Source organism: Protopterus annectens, chromosome 10.part0 (assembly GCF_019279795.1).
Source record: "Protopterus annectens isolate FY-2018-M chromosome 10.part0, PAN1.0, whole genome shotgun sequence".
Classification (NCBI taxonomy): Eukaryota; Metazoa; Chordata; order Ceratodontiformes; family Protopteridae; genus Protopterus; species Protopterus annectens.
In genome coordinates, this window is record NC_056744.1 from 1,226,045,811 (window position 1) to 1,226,065,861 (window position 20,051).

The 20,051-nt window shown below is 43.4% G+C and overlaps 1 protein-coding gene across 1 annotated transcript in view; it reads right to left on the reverse strand.

Moving 5' to 3' along the window:
* Window positions 1–20,051, reverse strand: part of TUT4 (terminal uridylyl transferase 4) — a 3,240,181-nt gene that overhangs the window by 490,655 nt on the left and 2,729,475 nt on the right. The window lies entirely within an intron of this gene.

Consider the following 20,051-nt stretch of genomic DNA (forward strand, 5'->3'; position numbering starts at 1 on the left):
AATTTAACACTTAAACTAGCACTTAGCTTGAGAGCTTGAGAAACAAATCCAGTCACCATGCGCGGCAAATGAGATCTGAGGTCATGAGGGTAGAGCAGGGCATTATGGGTGAGGGGAGGAGCTGAGAGCTTGGATCCATAGCTGGAAAACCATGCTGGTTCGGATCCGATATCGGATCCATAACCCACAGGTTGCAGACAAATGAATCTCCTACTTCAGATGAACAGTTAAATCAGCTAAGTTTTTACCCTGTCATTCAAACATTTGTTAAAATGCTGTATCAGAGATGGCCACTAATGAAAATCAAAGGAAGCAAAGTAATTAAAAATGTGAAAGTAAAAAGCAGGTAGTCACAGTACTGTTATAAACAGACGAGAAAGAAAACCACAGTAAATGATCCCCTCATCATCAAGACTTCTCTGTGTGTCTCTCTACAATGACAGCAGGAAGGCGAAAGCATTGACTGTAAAACAAAATCATGCCACTCATGGCAGCAACCATTCAGGGCATTTTGTAGTATAACAAATTAGAAAATAACAGCCACTTAATTTTGATACAGAGGCATTAGTGATGCAGAACAGTACCAACATATGCTGAAAATCATTTTTTTTTCAGTTATTGGGTGTGGTACTCCTTTAGTAAACTGACAGAAAGCTAACTGCTTCCAATTGTTTACCAAACTATAGTCACTCTGAACTCCTTTTACAATAAAAAAACACTGCAACTACTGCAATTCATGGCAACAACTGATTAAAACATCATCGATGTCATGCAAACACACTTGTCACCTGAATGCAGCAGCAAGATAATACCTTCTCACTGGGCATTGGTGTGCGTGTGTGTGCAAAATTTAAACATAAAAGTAAGGAAGAAAACCATTACATGAAAAACTCATTTCCTTAAAGACTTGAGACTACACGAATGAAGATGCAATCTGATTACAATTCATGCTTTTTCTTTATGCACGTGACAACCTTTCTACTTCATTTAAACTTCCATGACAGACCTTAGAATTGTACACAAATGGTCACTATAGCTTGTCTAGTGGCAGCAAAATGTTTAGGACCAACAAGTTACAATGCATTACTATTACTGTCTTTTTTAAATTTCCTATTAATTGAATAATGGATGCATATAAATGTGATTTATTTTTTTGAGATAGGGATCAGCAGCAGACTGAAATATGCTACCATGTGTTTTTTCAGGTTTGTCTAACATCAGAGTGGTACAAGGTGTCTGTCTTTCATGGAAAGAGATGAGGAGGCATGCTGTATATAACCCACAGTGTGAAAGTAGCTGACCCCAAGTCAGACTGCTGACTAGTCACGAATGGTGTCCCAGAGAGTTCGGTCCTGAGTCCTCTCCTGTTTGGTATCTACTTCTCTGAAGTCCAAGCCAACACGAAGGGACTATGGCTAACAATGTTAGCAGATGATTGCAAGTTGGGAGCTATTATTAACTCCCCAAGTGATATTGACATCCTACAGAAAGGCCTCACTGAGACCAACGACTGGTGTCAGAACCATGGCCTTAGGCTCAATGCCAAAAAATGTGTCATCATCCCCTTTGGGAAAAACTCGGTTCCCATGAATTACCACATCAATGGTACTCCGCTGAACACAGAAGGCATTATAAGAGATCTGGGAACACAGGTTGACAGCAACCTCTCTTTTAACCACCACACTGCCACTGTGGTCAGAAAGTCCTTCTATGTGGCACATCTCATTACGAAGGGTTTTGCATCCAGGAAGAAAGAGGTCATTGTCTCCCTCTACTCTTCCCTCATTAGGCCAATCATTGAGTACAATGCCCCATTTGGCATGTACCTCACTAAACACCTGCAACAACTGAAGAGGCTGCAAAAGTACCTCACAAAGAGGATCCTAGACCTTAAACATTTTGTCCTATATGGACAAACTTAAAAAACTTTAACTATTCTCTGTCTCGTATCGCCTACTTAGAGGCAATCTCTGTTTGACTTACAAAGCCATGTCTGACCCAGCTCTGTTAGAAATGCTACATCTAAGGAAATCCCAATCCCTCTGCACCACATACTTCAGAGACCTCAACCTCATTACCACCATTAACAAAACATGCTGGTGGGACAGGTTCATAACCCCGAGACTGCCCATGCTATGGAATAGACTTCTAATACATGTCAAGCAGAGCACCTCACTGTCCCTCCAAGAGAAATCTTGATGAGTGGATGGAAAACAGAAAATTCACCCCAGGGATCACTCCAATGGCTTTATTCGACAGAGGCACTGGGAACTAAGGTCGGGTGGCATGATGCCAGGGTAATCCTATGGGCTAGGCTTGTAAAGTCTCCAGGGCCATTAGCCTAGTACACACCTATGAACCTATATGTTTGTGATGTCCCCACTCAGGGCCGGTAATCAAGGAGCCTGAATCTTCACCACTGGTACTGGATAGAGACATTCACTTGGAACAAAAATGGATATACCCAGTACTTTCAGATGCAACTCTCTGCATCAAGCACAATTTCCCTTAAGGGCACACAGGGAACAAACTCAGTCTGGGGTCTGGATTTCTCTACCTGTCTCCCTCCAGGTCCTCAGTAAAACTCCCCCTGGCGCAGCTATAGAGTTGAGACCTCAGCTGAGTGTCCAATCCATGTTCTCCAGCACCCTCTGTGGGAAATCAGTGCTTCATGTCTCTGCTCAAAGCAGCTGACACATAACACTCTGAGATTTAATTTTCACACACGCACACCCCCCCTGGGAAAGGCTGGGACAGATTTACTAGCTATGCTCCCTTCTGCTCAGACTATAAGGTAGTTGCACCATCAACAGACACTCCAAAGCCAGCTACTCTAAGGCTCTTGCAAGGGGATCCAATTATACGGAGTGAAATTAATATTAATACAAATAGTAGTTTGACAAACAGCAAGACTTTCAGGAGCCTCCAGAGCTGTCACCAAATACATACATGTACTCTCAGAGATTAAAATATTCTCTAAAAGACCAGCCACAATGAAAAGTTTAAATACATTTAATAACAGATAAGAAAAGAACATGAAAATACTAAATATATATTTACAGTAAATACCAGAGTTTCAATCACAGGAAATATTAAAATAACACAAATGAACAGATTCACACAAATACAGACAACAGTACTCAACTAATCTCACTATATTTTCCTGACTGATCTAAAGAATTGCTATTCCCTGGTTCACCTACTAGAGCAAGGTAAGATGAAGTAGATGAGTCAGGTTGCAAAAAACGAATGCCATGAGAATTCAGTCTCACCTAGTATTAAAATATTATTTTTAGTGATGGATTACAGAATGACATCACATACATTTGGTCAACTGACTTCTGGTTCCCATGCTACCCCTCTTGGCTAGAAGCTGTCAGGATCTAGCACATGTGTGTCAATAATACACACACACACACACACACACACACACACACACACACACACACACACACACACAGCCTTGCTAAGATCTGCTGCATCTCCTGGAAGTCATAAAACAATTTCAAACCTCCACCCTTCCAGAGTAGCAGTTAGTTCATCCCAAAGACTGCAAGAAGCTTCATAGTACAGACTTTTTGTCTCTGGCTGCATTAAGAACTGTAAGATACAATTTTTATGGCCTAAACCAGGTCATTTAATTTCAAACTATTTTCAAAGTTAATCCAGCAAGACAGCGGGACTCCAAAACGGTCAGTTTCAATAAAAAACTTTTATTATTGACACCAAAAATATGCATTTTCTGAATGTATTATGATTTTTGTACTTAGGTGCTTTGCATATGTTTTATGAGACTGTTTGTTTAAATAATTTGAGTTCCTTGATGTCACATGATTAATCAAGGGTGGTAGTATATGGTATTTAAAAAACTGAGTTTTTTAATTTGATAGACATTACCTGAAGAAGTAGCTTAGTCTGTGAAAGCACTTGTGGTGTCGACAATAAATGTTTTTTTATTGAAACTGGCCGTTTTGGAGTCCCTCTGTTTTGCTGGATTAATTTTTTGGTTTTCTTTACTGGGGCTTCTTTACCAGAAAGGGTTGGTATTTGTGTTTGTTCTGCTATTTTCAAAGTTAGGTGGATTGAGATTAACCTTCTCTTCCAGTATATGCTGTTAAAACATACACATTAAAACAGTTACAATAATACAAGTATATTTCTTTTTCTGTCCAGCAAGGCACAGTGTTGGTACATTTTTAACACAAGCAGCTTTACAAATACATTTTTCAACGCAAGCATCTGTACAGATCAATTTGATATACAAATGACATATGCTTGTATATGTTATAAATTCACTGCCCTACTTCTGATGGCATAGCTGGCAATACCTAACATTGTCACAATGTTTAACAGCAGCTACGTAAAATATATGACTGTAGCCACTTGTGTCTTCATCCTAGACTTATAACAGAGGGATACATGAAAGGTGACTTTTTTGAGGGAGTAGGGAGACAGGCAGTATTCCCAGAGGAAATGTATGCATCCTTGCGAGCAGATAAAGTTTTTTCAGTTCATTTTATACTGCTATTTTTGTCAGACACACATTAAAAAGACTGACTTTCTTTCCTTGCTCATGTCTTTTGTTCAGACCAGCACTGAGTTATATGTTTAGAAAACAGCTGTAAAATGTACCTCAAAGCATCTATAACCCCATGTATTCTGAAAGTCATGGCTGCCCAGTGACTCCATGATTAATTTCATTGCTTATTCCACAGTTACCACCAGTCGGTATAGGGAAAGGATGCAGAAATAACGAAAGCTGAAGGGGAAGACTGAATCTCTTCCCTTAGTCATGACTTTTGTCTGGGGCATCAATAAAAGATTGAAATAAACCCTTAATAATACCCTCTAAAATACACCTCAGAACATCTAGAAAAAACATAGCCTCAGGAGGCCTCTCAGCTCCCAGACCCCCAGCTTAATTGATTTTTTTTTTTCATTATTATAGTGCGTGTTTCATATGTAGGGGTGTGTTGAAATGGGTGCAGTAAAATAAAAGTAGAAGAGTAAGTGAGTAAGACTGAATTTCTTTCCTTAGTCATTTTTCTTCAGGGCATTCCTAAAAGAGAAGGGTGGTGGTGGTGGTGGTAAGGACAAATTTCGCTACTGTACTCTAGAAACTCAGTGACTTCTGGGGGTTTGGAGTATAAAACAAACAGTGCAATGAAAAGTCATACCAACTACCTAAACTATTTCAGGCACACAAATAGTATATGCTGGATTCCTAACTCAATATCCTCCCTATGAAATAAGCTTCCTCTACACATCAGGCAATGTAAGTCAATGGACTGCAACCAAAACTAGTCTGGATGACTGGATAAGCAATTGTAAATTTACCCCAGGGCTATGCAGCACAGCGCATCTTGACTTTGGACCCTAATTCACTCTATTTTTGGGGTTAGCAAGCCAGGCGTCCCCTTGGTCTTCTTGACTGCATGCCAAGTATGTATTTATGAAACAATGATCTCTAGCAACAGTAGTATAACTAACCCCTAAACACAAGAAAAAAAAAAGACTACTGGAGTAGAATCTATGAAGAAACCACAAAAGATAGTTCCTCTACACAAATCCAAATCATTCTGGACTGCAGGCACAGGGAAGACAAAACAAAAACCAGAAACCATAATATTAGAATTTCTACTCTTTGAGGTATGGGGTGGTATAAATGGACAACTAACAAAATGAAAACCAGACCTAGCTACAGGTGAGGAGGATATACCAAGCAGCTCAGTTAAATGTTTCCCTATGTACAAAAAGGAGGTTCCCTCCACATCTTGAGGCAACAAAAAACACATTTTAAAACAAAACTCCATTTCCATGCTATAATTTGCTCTCAGATGTTTTTTTTTTCTTTTTAACCAGAGGAGAAGGATCTTTCTCACTTAACTGTTTTTAATTACATGTACTTCCAACAGCAGCAGCAGAAATGCATTTTAAACATTGGTAGTTTAGAAAAATCTGATAAAGCTAGAGAGAAGGGGAGAATTAGAGTTAGAAGTACTTAAAAAGTATTTCTCCTAAATGCTTTTAAACTGAACTATGTTTAGACTCCGTCAAGACAGAAACATTTGTAGCATTCTATTCAACACCAAGATAAAAATTATACTTAAATCTATAACCCTGGAAGGAATCAGCCCTCCACAGAATTAGGTGATAGTTTTGATGGAGAAGACTACATAAATCAAAGAAAAAACAGCACTAAATGGAGCAAGTTGGCAGCATCAGCAAAAGTGCTAAACCTTAACAATTGGTATTCTCAATACATATCTTCAGTTAACAGATAGAAGAAAAGCATCAAAATATAAACTTCCAGAAAGATCATCAAGGCCTTAGTTTTCTGAACAAAGAAAAGTGTCCCCACATAACCACCATCCTCAGAATAGCAAAATGATCTAAATTAAATGCTCAAGCTGCTTTTTTCAGAATATAACACACCCATAATATTTGCTGCTCTGTTAAACAGCTCAGAATTAGAGGACTGCTGGACTGCTTTGGTTTCTGCCAAGTGGAGGAAAGTTACTGAAGGTGCTAACCGCATATTGCTGATATAGCATTCAGCAGCCGCCATCCATTTTGATATGAATCAAGATACCTCTTTGCTGACCTTGCTCTTGGTATAATGTCCATCTCTTTATACCACTTCTTTCATTGTCAGCTTCTCCCTTCTTGAAAAGCAGGTAAAAATGGTTTTGGAAAGGATATCTGCCTGTGGTTCGGTTAAAGATGTATACTGCATATCTAACAATGATGCCAGCTTAAGGAAGGCCTTTAATGAATCTATGATGTTATGTGATCCTATCTCGCCTACATTCTGAATGATGGGTTCGGAGCCGATCCCTCGGCTCCGACTCGGCACGCTTATGCCAAAGAGCGAAGTCTCTTATTGGCTGAGCTTACTATATCCCAGGATGCACCACCAACAGTCCCCCAGATCTCGTTTGCCGCTTAACTGCAAGGACGTGGTCTCGAGCTGGCTGGGCTGAGTAGCTTTATTAACTACTTTTTCTGTCAGTTTTTGTGCTTGTATTTCAAAACAAAAGCCGTTTTAACGGCTATTGCTATTGCTATTGATATTGTGTTCGATTGAGTACTGAAATTTATTGTGTGTGATTGTGTAGAGTTTGTTTTGGCGCCCACTTCCAATCCAGGGCCTTTTTGGTCAAACTCTTTAACTGAACTTTTAGTGTTTAAAGTTCCCGGTTATTACACCTAAGGTTGTGTTTTACACAGTTTCTGTAAGCCTTCGGCTTTTTTGTCATTACCGATTCTACAGTGATTAAATTTCCTGTCAGGAATTGTTAGCATTATGTCTCAAGCCCCTAGGCCTTCGGGCTTTAAAAAATGTACTAAATGTGCTTTTAAGATGTCTGTCACTGATGACCATCTACTTTGTGTTTATTGTTTAGGGGCAAAGCACTTGCAGGAGTCATGCAGCGTGTGTCACGCTTTTTCCTCTAGGGTCCTCCAGGAGAGGAAAAATAAATTAATTCTTAAAGGGTTGATTAAACCCTCCTTTGAAGAAGCCTTGTCCTCCGCTCCGACTCCTGCCAAAAAGAAAAGGGCTTCGGCTCCGACCAGTCCGTCGGATCCGACTGCCAAGAGACCTAGGCAGGCCTCTCCTTCGGCTCCAAAGACTTCGGAGCCGAGGTCGGAACGGTCTACCTCGATGCCTCCAGTATCGACTCCTCGGACTTCGGAGCCGATGGCTGGGGCATCGAGAGGCGGGTCACCTTCGTCGGCTCCACTGCTCGGAGCCGACAAGGGTCGCCAGCTCAGACACTTCCTCCTCGGCGAAGTCTACCTCGGCACCGATGGAATCTGGTGTGTGTGTTTCCTCGGCGCCGATTCTCATCGAGTCGCCTCGGAGCTGGTCCCCTAGTCCATTGGGGCCGAGGGAGAGGTCTTCTCGAACCCGTTCTGTTTCCTCTCGGTCTTCGAGAATGTCGGATTCTGATATAGACAGGGTGCTCCAAAGACTTTTCCAGTCCCCAGTCTTCCAAAAAAATTGTTTCGGCTCCGACCCAGTTGGCTTCGGAGCCGATGGCCATGACCCATCCCATTGCTATTCCTCCTCCGACTGCTTGGCTCCGTGAGCAGGTGCTCTTGGAGCCGGTGGAGATCTCAGGGTCGGCTCCGACCCTTACTCCAACCCGGGCCCTCGGGTCCGAGTTTGGTACGCGGACTTCTTCGGCTGGACCCGAGGGTGATGTTTGGGACCGATGCTCGGTTCCGAGCCTCCCTCTCGGTGCCCGGCTGCGGGACTTCCGTCTACTATCATGGCCCCGGAGCCTGGTCGCTCCCAGGATTCTGGAGGTCCGGCTTTCAGGGCCATGAGGAGTGCCTTGGCCAAATCCTCTTCGGCCATCTCTCCGGTTTTACCAGCACCTTCCCTGGGCGTGGAGACTGGATCCTTGGTAGTCCCCTGTCTATGGCCAGCGGAGCCCCGAGGCCTGAGGTTACCCCAGTGGGGGTTCCCCTCTTCCTGAGGGTTTTTCGCAGTCCTCTCCAGAGGAACCCCCAAGGGAGAGATCGTGCAAGAGGCAGCACTTGGGCTCCCCGAGTCTATCACATCGGACACGGATATGGATGATGCAGAGGGGTCCCTAAGTCGTCCTCGGATGATGTCTCCTTTGCAGACATCTTGGAGATCCTCAAACAACGAGGCGGCTGGATGTCCAAACCCCCCTCTGCGGACGAATCAGTGCTCCTCAAGGCCTTTGGGGCTCAGCCCTCCGCCTCCTGGGTGTCTCCGCCCTTCGACGAGCTTCTGGATTTAGTTTGTCGGGCGTGGGAACACCGGGAGACTGTGGAACCAGTCCCAACACGTACAAACAAAATCTTAACTGCTCCAGCCGAGAAGGAGTTCCTTACCAAGGGCGTGGCTGTAGATGCCATGGTGGTGGCAGCTGCTACACAGCAGGGCGTGGCAGAGGCTTCAACGTCCCTCCGTCGTCCTAATAAGGAGTCTAGGAGTATGGATAGGTGCGGAAGCGCACCCTGACTTCAGCGGCCTTTACCTTAAGGTCTCTGAATTATTTGGCACATTTTACTAGGCTTCAGAGGGATCTGGTCAAGGAGTTGTCAGACTCCTCTCGGGTAACCTACCTGTGCAGCTAGCCCAGTCCGTTAGCTCTCAGTTGGCTATCCTGGCGTCAATTGCTAACTCGTCCATGAGGCTCATATCTTATGCGGCCGAAGGGGCGGGTAGAGCGGCAGGCACAGGCGTGGCTCTACGTAGACAGGCCTGGCTCCGCTTGTGTCAGTTTGCGGAGGCCTTCAAGTCTTCCTTCGCCGACGCTCCCTTTGATGGGTCCTCATTGTTTGGACCCAAGGTGAAAGACACCCTTACCGCTGTGAGCAAGAGGGAAAACGTTATCTGCCGTAGGGGCCCGTTATTCCACTCCCTTTCGGCCTTACCCCAAGGCCAAAGGAGGGAAAATGTGGTTCGGAAATCTGCAAGTTTTTCTCCCAACAGCAGGAAGATTCCCGTCCAGAGGCAGAGGGCGGGAAATTTTTCAGGGAGACGCCGTCCCAGAGGCGGCAGAGGGCCCCGCAATTCTGGAGACCGCGAGTCCTTTCGTGGCTCTTCAGCCTCCCACACGACATGAGGGATTGCCCGGCTGTGCTGCTCGGAGCCAGTCGGGTGTCGTTGCCAAGCACCTAAAAGCCTGGGAGTCAATCACTCAGGACAGATGGGTGCTTGGATAATTGCCGGAGGTTACATCATCCCATTCAAATACTCACCCCTCCGTCCAAGAGAAGCCCGGACCCACCACCCAGCCAAAGGTGAATAGCAGCCGCAGAAGGTTCAAAGCTGCTACAATAAGGAGTCATCAACCGGTCCCCACAGACCAAATCGGATTAGGAAATTACTCCAGGTTCTTTTAGTGCCAAAAGACAGGGGACCTGAGACCAATATTGGATCTCAGCAGACTGAACCTATCCGTTCACGAAATCCAAATTCGAATGGTCACGTTGCAATCCATTCTCCCGTTGTTGGAGAAGGATGTTTGGATGTGCTCCATAGACCTCAAGGACGCCTATTATCACATACCGATACATCAGGCGTCCAGAAGGTATCTGCGCTTCAGCCTGGGAGCCAGTCATTACCAATTTTGTGCTCTGCCCTTTGGCCTCACCACAGCCCCCAGGGTGTTCACCAAGTGTTTGGCAGTAGTGACGGCTCACCTGAGGAGCCTTGGATTCCAAGTGTTTCCCTATCTCGACGACTGGCTCCTGACTGCCACCACCAGGCATCTACTTATGGACAACCTCAAAGCCACCATCTCCGTGGGTGTTTCCCTGGGGATTACATTCAATTGGTCAAAGTCTGTCTTGCTGCCCTCTCAGCGCATAAAGTTTATAGGAGCAGAGATAGACTCAAGATTGATGCGTGTCTTTCTTCCTGCCGAAAGGATCCGAACCTTACAGGGCCAAGTGCAAGCTCTGATCTCGAGATCCAAAGCCCCAGCCAGGATGGTCCTACAGGTTCTAGGCTCAATGTCTGCCACGGTACTTTTAGTTCCTCTAGCAAGGTTACACATGAGGATTCTTCAGTGGCTCTTATCAACTCAATGGACCTTTCAAGATCTCCCACTCAATCATCTCATCATGATTACGGAAATATGCAAAGGGACCTGCGCTGGTGGCTTCAGACATCCAACTTAGATCAGGGCAAACCCTTTGTTCTCCACTCCAGCGGTTACCCTGACGACAGATGCCTCCCAGATAGGGTGGGGGGGGCATTGTCTGGGCAGGCTAGTTCAGGGCTCCTGGCTTCCGGACGAAGCTCTTCTCCACATCAACGTGTTGGAGATGAGGGCTGTACTTCGATCCCTACAGGCCTTACACAAGTTCCTTCCTCAGGGTATCATCGCCATCCACACAGACAACATGTCGGTGGTTTGGTATCTGAACAAACAAGGAGGGACCAGATCGTATCCCCTTTGCAGAGAGGCCATGAGAGTGTGGGAATGGGCTGTAGCTACCAACCGCTTCTTGGTAGCGACCCACATCCCGGGAAAGTCAAATGTATTGGCGGACAAATTAAGCAGGACAATTCTCTCTCCTCACGAATGGTCTCTAAACCGCACAGTAGCAGCCCAGGTTTTCAAGAGATGGGGGACGCCGTGCTGCGATCTATTTGCGACTCCACAAAACACCAAGTGCCAAAGATTCTTCTCCTTGATTCCACATCAGGAAGTACCGGCCATGGATGCTCTAGCTCAACCCTGGCCAACAGGGTTGCTTTATGCTTTTCCTCCAATCCCACTCCTTCCCAAAGTCATTCAAAAAGCTTCCCAGCTAAGGTCTTCAATGATTCTGATTGCCCCATACTGGCCTCGTCAGATATGGTTTCCTTACCTGAAAAAGCATGCAGTGGACGATCCGTGGACCTTAGACCTGATCCCGGATTTGCTAATCCATCAGTCGGGACATTGGCATCAGTCTCTTCAATCTCTGAAATTGACAGCTTGGCTCCTCCACTTCCGACCTTAGTCAGAAGCCACACACTAGACCCGGAAGTTGTTCACATTTTGTCTTGACCCATAAACCCACCACTAACAAATTGTACCTCAGTAAGTGGAAGAGGTTTGCTATCTGGGCTCAACTCAAGGGCTTAGACCCTATCACTGCTCCTGTCCCAGAGGTTTTGAAATTCTTAACATCCCTATTTAATCAGGGATCTTCTGTCTCAACTATTAAAGTTCAACTAGCTGCTATTTCTAAATTCCATGAATCTACGGATCCTCCTTTGATGAGCAGCAGGCTATGCAAAACATTCATTAAAGGTGCGAGTCTGTTAAGACCACCAGTTTTTCATCCTGCACCTCCGTGGGATCTTGATTTAGTGCTTGCATTAACATCTCCCCCTTTTGAACCGGCTGCTACATGCGAATTAAAATATCTGTCATGGAAAACGGCATTCTTAGTGGCTATTACTTCAGCAAGAAGAGTCTCAGAGCTTCAAGCCCTGTCTATTAAACCACCATATCTGATTTTCCACAAAGATAGAGTATCTCTTAGGCCTAATCCATCCTTTGTCCCAAAGGTCTGCTCTAGTTTCTGTCTTCAACAATCCTAGAACTACCAGTTTTCTTTCCAAAATTCTCTAATGAGGCAGAATACACTCTCCATAAATTGGATGTTCACAGGCAATTACGCTTCTATTTAGACAGGACCCAGCAACCGTAAGTCAGACCAGTTGTTTGTGTCCTTCTCAGATAATAAATTGGGCCAAACCATCACAAAAGCTACAATCTCAAAATGGATCAGAGATTGCATAACTCAGGCCTATTCTTCTTCAAATAAGCAACTCGCATCATCTATCAAAGCTCATTCTACCAGAGCTATGGCTACTTCTATAGCTTTTCATTCCAAGCTCGCTATTTCGGAAATTTGTGCTGCGGCTACTTGGTCCAACCCGCACACTTTCATTTCCCACTACAAATTGGATGTGGCATCTAAAGGGCGAGCTTCATTTGGTTCCACGGTACTCAGGAGTGTTTTCCAGTGAGCCACCCAGGATTCAGGTGCTAGGGCGCTGTCCCATCATTCAGAATGTAGGCGAGATAGGATCACATAACATCTTTTAGTTATGTACTCACCATAACTTCAGATGTTTGGGATCCATCTCGCCTACATTCCTGATACCCACCCTCCTTCCCCCTACCTTGCAGATCAGAAGAGATAGAACGGTTTTGAGCTCCACTGTTTTTATCTTGTTTCATCTGACGATGTTATATAAGCAGGGTATGCATGTGTGCATGTATGCGGACAAACTAGATCTGGGGGACTGTTGGTGGTGCATCCTGGGATATAGTAAGCTCAGCCAATAAGAGACTTCGCTCTTTGGCATAAGCGTGCCGAGTCGGAGCCGAGGGATCGGCTCCGAACCCATCATTCAGAATGTAGGCGAGATGGATCCCAAACATCTGAAGTTATGGTGAGTACATAACTAAAAGTTTCACACCATCTTCTAAGTGCCTGAATAAAGTACACGTGTTTTATAAACACAAAACAAAAGTTGAATGTACGAAAAATACACTGAATAATAAACAGGATGGAATGTGAAATGCTTCATTTTTCCAGACTCGAGTACTCAGCATTTTCAAACTTTGATTTTGTAGGCCTCCTTACACACTTTCATCAATGGCACTAGCAGGTTTCAATTCTCCATTTATATATTACATTCAGAAAGGATTATGATGTAATATACTTCTGTATACATGTACCTACAAAATCTATGAATGCATTTTTTTATAAACTGATGTATGCCATCACCATGCAAAAAGAATCTTCTTTTTCCGTCAAACACCTCAGACATGTATGTATGTATGCCTGAATGGAGAGATGATGAAATCAGCTAGCAAAGGAGAGTAGTATTGCTGGAACTGAATTCATCCTCAAGTCTTGGTGAGTACCTTCATGAGGTGGACCCTGTTTTTACAAAATCTCATCAAGACGTCACTGATATATAGGCTGTATTTTATACAGCACAGATCATGGACAGAAGTGGTTAGAAACAAAAAGGACAGCTGGGAGCACACATCCCAGGATAAAAAAATGCCCAGTCATGGTACTGTACTGGTGCCAGGTCTGGAACAAAAATAGTGTAGAACCCCCAGGACACAGAAGTATTCCTACAGCGGGGTTACTCCTGGCTCAGGGGAAGGATGACCCCGCTGTTGTAGAAGGAAGTAGCAATCCACAGAAACCACAAAGATAATAAACTGGACTAGTGAGGATAAGGAAGAAATTATTATGCAAGAACCACAGAATTTCCAGATAGAAGATATTCAAAATGATTAAGAGAAAAATTAGAGGAAAGAAAAACACTTGCAAAAGAAAAAGTGTCTAAAACAAATTTGTATTCATTAAAACAACAGATTCATGAAAAACATTATATAGACCAAGAAAAATTGGGTCAACTGGAAAAAGAAGCAACAGAGGAAGTGCAAAAATATAAAGATTTTTAAAAGTTATTAAAAAACATGGAAATGGGAAAGAAAGAGAGAGCTGATACAGTGCAATAATTATGCAAAGGAGAATGACAAACTAATTAATATAAAAAAGCAGCTCCAAAGATATTTGGAGAATAAAACAGGCAAAGGTACCCAGATATGGAAAATTTCACAATACAAAAAACAAGATTACAAAGTGGGAACATTGGACAGAAGATTATTAAAGTAGAAGTTAAACAAATAGAAGCTAAAGTTATGGAATATCTGTGAAGTGAAGGATTTAGTGTAGAAAATCCAAATCTTGTAATGTCACAGCATGATGGAACAATGAACCCCCAAATTAAAAAGAAACAGGAAGAATGGGAAGCATCTAATCACTTACCACATGAAGAGGCCCCTGAGCCTTCAGTAGGAAACCAGCACAAAAGTTTACTTGAAGTTGCACACCAAGGGAAGGACCAGGAAATGGCGGCAACTCTCACAATGTCAATGGTTTGGAGTGACAGGCCAGCAAGTTCCCATATGAAACAGCAATGGATGACGCATGATACATCTGAAGAGAATATGTCACAGGAAGATGTTCTGGAACTTTATGTACAATACTGTTCCCTCAGTTTAGAGAACATTATAAAGCATTTAAGACAAGAAGTGTCACTATTAGAAGACAACAGGACATGGAACAGCTCAACAAAACTACTTAGGAAGATAGATGTGATTAAAACAACACAAAGTATCAGAACATATCAGGATCTATCAAACACTACTGAAAATATTAAACCAAAGATATCAGCACAGGCAGAAAAACTTAGAAGATATGCAGATGTATATATAATGGAAAAGTCTATGAACACCCTATAGAACATAAAAAAGCTGAATGGATAGTAGTAGTTAAAAAAAAAAAGTATGACATTCAAATGTACAGGATATGAAATGGGATGAAACAACAACACAATAAACTGAAACAAAATTAACAAAAGCTCCTAACTAGAAACTCCTGGCCCAGATGCAGTACCTATCTTCTGGCTAAAAGTATCAACATCTTTACACAAAGTTTTAGCCCTGAGTAAGAACTACTGTTATGCGCATCCCAGACAGACACCAAGCTGGTCTACAACAGGAAAAATGATACTCCTCTAAATGTGAACCTGCAAGTTATCCAAAAACTATAGACCAACAACAGGTACTCTTATGACTCTGTCACAGTCCATGTTGGTGTGAATGACTTGAGATGTACCTCCCTGGACTGTTTGAAGAAAGACATGATTGAGCTCACTGAATATGTGTCCCAAACAGGTATGTCATTAGCCTTAAGCAGCATTCTACCGTCACCAAGAATGATGCCTCAATACAAACAGAAAATGATTGACTTTAACAACTGGTTTAGTTTCAGGTGTCATTCCAGGGGGATCCAGTACCTGACAGCCTGGGAAGATATGTTCGACAGACCACGATGCTTTGCTAGAGATGGCCTGCATCTGTTTCACTTGGGTTTCAGGCTTCTAGCAAAGGCTCTTGCCTCTCCCATAGTGCCTTTTTTAGGAAAAGTCAAGAGGTTGATACCACCAACATAAAAATGTCAACAAAATGCAAATTAAAGGTCATGCTGCTAAACGCTAGGAGTCTAAACAGGAAACTGCACTCATTGCTAGAGGACATCTGTGCAGTCACAGAAACCTGGTTCAAAGATGTGGAGAGCACACCAGCCTTACCTGGTTACTCATCCTATCATACATTCAGACGCCAAACTGTGGGCAGCAAAGCCAAAGGAGGTGGAGTTTCAATATATATTAAAGACACAAACACCTCCAGGCTGGTCACACACAGTATGACATACAGGAAACACTCCAGGTGCAGTTAACCACTGACAAGACCCCTATTCAAATCATAGCTAGTGACAGGCCCCCAAATTTAACTCAAGATGCCCACTCCACCTATCTGACCTTCTTCGAATCTATCAAGATTCAACTCTTTAACCTGATCCTGGGCGACTTTAATTACCCAACCATAGACTGAAAAAACTACTCATGCCAGAACACAAATGCCGAGAGTCTCCTTGATTGTATCAGTGCAAATGCCTTAAAGAGCTAGTCGATACCCCCAAAAGTGGTGATAATATCTTGGACTTGGCATTAATCAACATGAGTAATCACTGAAGCATCCCTACAATATCATTCTCCCTGGTAAGATCCGACCATAAAGCGGTCACTTTCGTAGTCACCATCACCCCTGACCCGCTTTCTAGCTAGGGTCAAACAAAAAAACTTCTCCAAAGCTGATTGCAACCTCCTGAGGGATGGTATAAACAGCTTCACAGCCCCCTCCCCTTCTGTAGGAACTGGCACCAATGTCCAAATCTACATCAAAGTACTATACGAGTATTTATATAGATGCATGGAATCAGGAATACCTGACAGGACAAAATCATCCTCCGCAAGGAAGAGTAAACCTATCTGGTGGACATCTGCAATAAATAAACTATATAACAAAAGGAAAAAATTGCTGTCCAGGACCAAGAAGGAGCAGGTGTCCAACTGGAAACAATCTCTCCTTAGCCTGAACAAGCAAATAAGAGCACTAGTGAAATCCTCTAAAGCCAACTTCGAGTCCAAATTGGGCACGTCTGCTAGAGACAATCATAAGGCCTTCTTCACATATGTCTGCAATCTCAAAGGAAGCGCCAAGATCTGTTCAGAACTGGTGGTCAAGGACACCACATACAAAAATGCTGTACATATAGCCAACCTATTGGCTGACAGATTCAGCAAAAACGTCACCCCTCTGTCCCCCCCATCAGTAAATCAGGACATCCACAGTACCTGCCCCCCCCACCCCTTTATCCCTAGGAGACAGGTCATCACTGCCCTTTGAAAGGCAAAAAATACAGCCTCCATGGGACCTGATAACATCCCAGGCTGCATCCTACATGAACTCAGGCATGAACTTGCAGCACCATTAGGCACCCTATTCAACCAAAGCCTGAGTACTGGCTTTGTCCCAGCCAAGTGGAGGACAGCCACTGCCATCCCTTTACACAATGGTGGAGTGTCCACCGATCTGGGAAGTTACAGACCCATCTGCCTAACTAGCCTGATATGCACGGCCATGGAACAGATTATCATGGACATCATTAACAGGGACATTGGCAACCTCCAAACACTCAACCCCACGCAGTTTGGCTTTCTCAAGGGGAGGTCATGTCTGTTAAATCTGGTCGACTTCTTTGCGACAGTCACCAAAGCCTTGGACGAGGGGAAGGTGGTGCACACCTACTAACTTGACCTGGCCAAAGCCTTCGATACTATTCCTCACTGAGGCATAATAGATAAACACTATCAACTAGGCATCAATCCATATGTTACAGATGGGTAGTTAACTAGCTCATTGATAGACCCCACCTAATCAAAATAGGGGAAGCCACCTCAAGTAGTAGACCCGTAACAAGCAGTGTACCCCAGGGATCGGTCATGGCACCTCTGTTATTTAGGATATACTTCTCTGAGATGCAGGCCAAAACCAGTGAGTTATTACTGACCAAGTTTGCAGATGACTGCAAGCTGGGTGTGGTCATCAATTCTCCAAGTGATATGAACGTCCTCCAAGAGGGTCTCACCCAAACAGATGATTGGTGCAAGAAACATGGCCTCAAGCTGAATGCCAAAAAATGCATAATCATCCCCTTTGGGGAGACTGACATCCCCACATATTATCATATTAATAACAATGTCCTAAGCATGCAATCAGTCGTGAGGGATTTGGGCACCTAGGTTGATAGCAACCTGACTTTTGAGCACCACGTTGCTTCCGTTGCACAGAAAACTTTCTACATGGCCCACCTCATAAGTAACAGTATCGCATCCAGGGACAAGGAGTTCATGACATCTCTGTTCTCTTCCCTTATAAGGCCAATTATGGAGTACAAAGCGCCCCTTCAGCATGTACCTCGCAAAGCACATGCAGCAGCAGGAGAATTCAGGGCCTCAACATCTACCTTACACAGATAAGCTAAAAGCCCTGTCCCTCTATTCAGTTTCACACAGACACCACAGAGGTGACCTCTGTATGGCATACAAAGCAATCTCAGACCCCACCTTGATGGGACTGCTGCTGATCCGCAAGTCAAGCTCCACTCAAGTAACCCGCACGTGTGACCTCAAACTGGTCGGTCACATCAATATGACTTATTGGCAGGACAGATTTGTGTCCCAGAGACACCCCCATCTGTGTAACAGACTCCCTCTTCATGTCAAGCAGAGTACCTCATTATCCCTTTTTAAGCGCAATCTGGATAAGTGGATGGGAAACAGAAAATACAGCCCTGGGATTCCACCTGTGTCCCTGCTGGACAGGGGTTTTGGGTGCTGACTTATCTAAACATGGGCTAAACTCTTGGCTAGGCTTATAAGGGCCTCAGGTCCAATAGCCTAGTAACGTCCTATGATCCTATAATAACTTGCCTTCCGACAATGTATAAATAATACACTGGAGTGGATGCAGACAGAGTTTATAGTCATTAAGAAGAAAAGTCAATCATGACAATAAAACAAAAGGGTAACAAAAGTAAGTCATATTGAACAAAGGATAATTTCTTGTTAAATATGGTATAATGGAGAATTATAAAAAGAGGAAGAATCTAAGTATAGCATGGATAGATTACACAAAAGCATTAGACAACATCCCACATACATGGATAAAGGTGCGCTTATAGATGCAATAAGATACCTACATTGATCAATTACATTACAGTGACCATGAAACAATGGAAAACAATTTTGCAGCTAAGCCATGATTCTTCTTCTTTCAGCTTTTTCCCGGTTAGGGGTCACGACAGCGGATCCCCTGTCCGCTCATGATTGGCAGTGGAGTTTTATGGTGTCGAGATGCCAGCCTGGCGCCCAACCTTCTATAGAAGGTGCACACATGCAAGCACTCACACCTAGGGCCAATTTAGAGTGCCCAATCCACCTACAGCATGTCTTTGGGATGTGGGAGGAAACTGGAGCACCCGGAGGATACCCACGTGACCACAGGGAGGACATGCAGACTCCACACAGAAGGAACCCTAGACAAGGATCGAACCGGAGACCGTTTGCTATGAGGTGACAACGCTAACCGCTGCACCACCTCAGCTAAGCCATGATAAAGGACAAATTATTATCTCAGGGATAACAATTCAAAGGGGATATACTCTGTCACTGCTGCTCCTTTGTTTTGTCCTTAACTCATTCAGCTGTCTTACTTAACAGATTAGGTCATTGTTAAAATTTGGCTCCCAGAAAACAAGTGTAAAGATTTCTTCTCTTTTTTTAGTAGATGATTTAAAACTGCATAGTTCATCAGATGAGGAGCTGAAAACACAACTGCAAGTGGTCAAAACTTTCTCAGCTGATATAAGAATGCCATTTGGTCTTGATAAATGTGCAAAAGCAACATTTAAAGTAGGAAAGCAGCAGAGCCAAGAAAATATCAATCTGGGACAGGAATGGGATATAAAGGAACATGAGCAGGGGGAGTGCATAAATATTTGGGAACTGAAGGATCAACAATAAAACATGAACAAGTGCAAACAAAATTTAGTAAGGAATGTTTTAGAAGACTAAAATTAATACTGAAAACAGCCCTGACAGCTAGGAACAAAGTTCAGTCTACAAACCACCTTATTCTTACTGTTCTAACTTACAGTTTTGGGGTGATTAGCCCCAAAAGATACTGGATCAGTTGGACAGGAAAACAAGAAAATTGCTTCACACTTATCAAATGCCAAACAAAAATCAGTGTATAACAAGATTATATAGTCCTTGTTCTGAAGGAGGTATGAGCCTCCTCAAAACTGAGTACATGTACAGATCTCCAATCGGAGGACTACATACATATATGCTGACTTCACCAGATCTAGACATAGAGAACATTTTAAAACATGAGGAGGACAAGCCTAAGATAACTTTCCTGCTTAGTTTAGCAGAAAGTGGGAATGGAAATCAAATCAGAAGTAGACAAAAATCAGCCAACAAATGAATGTTATAAAAAAACAAATGAAAGAATATAAGGAGAAGGATCAGACAAGAAGGTAAGAAATGTGGAAAAGGCATA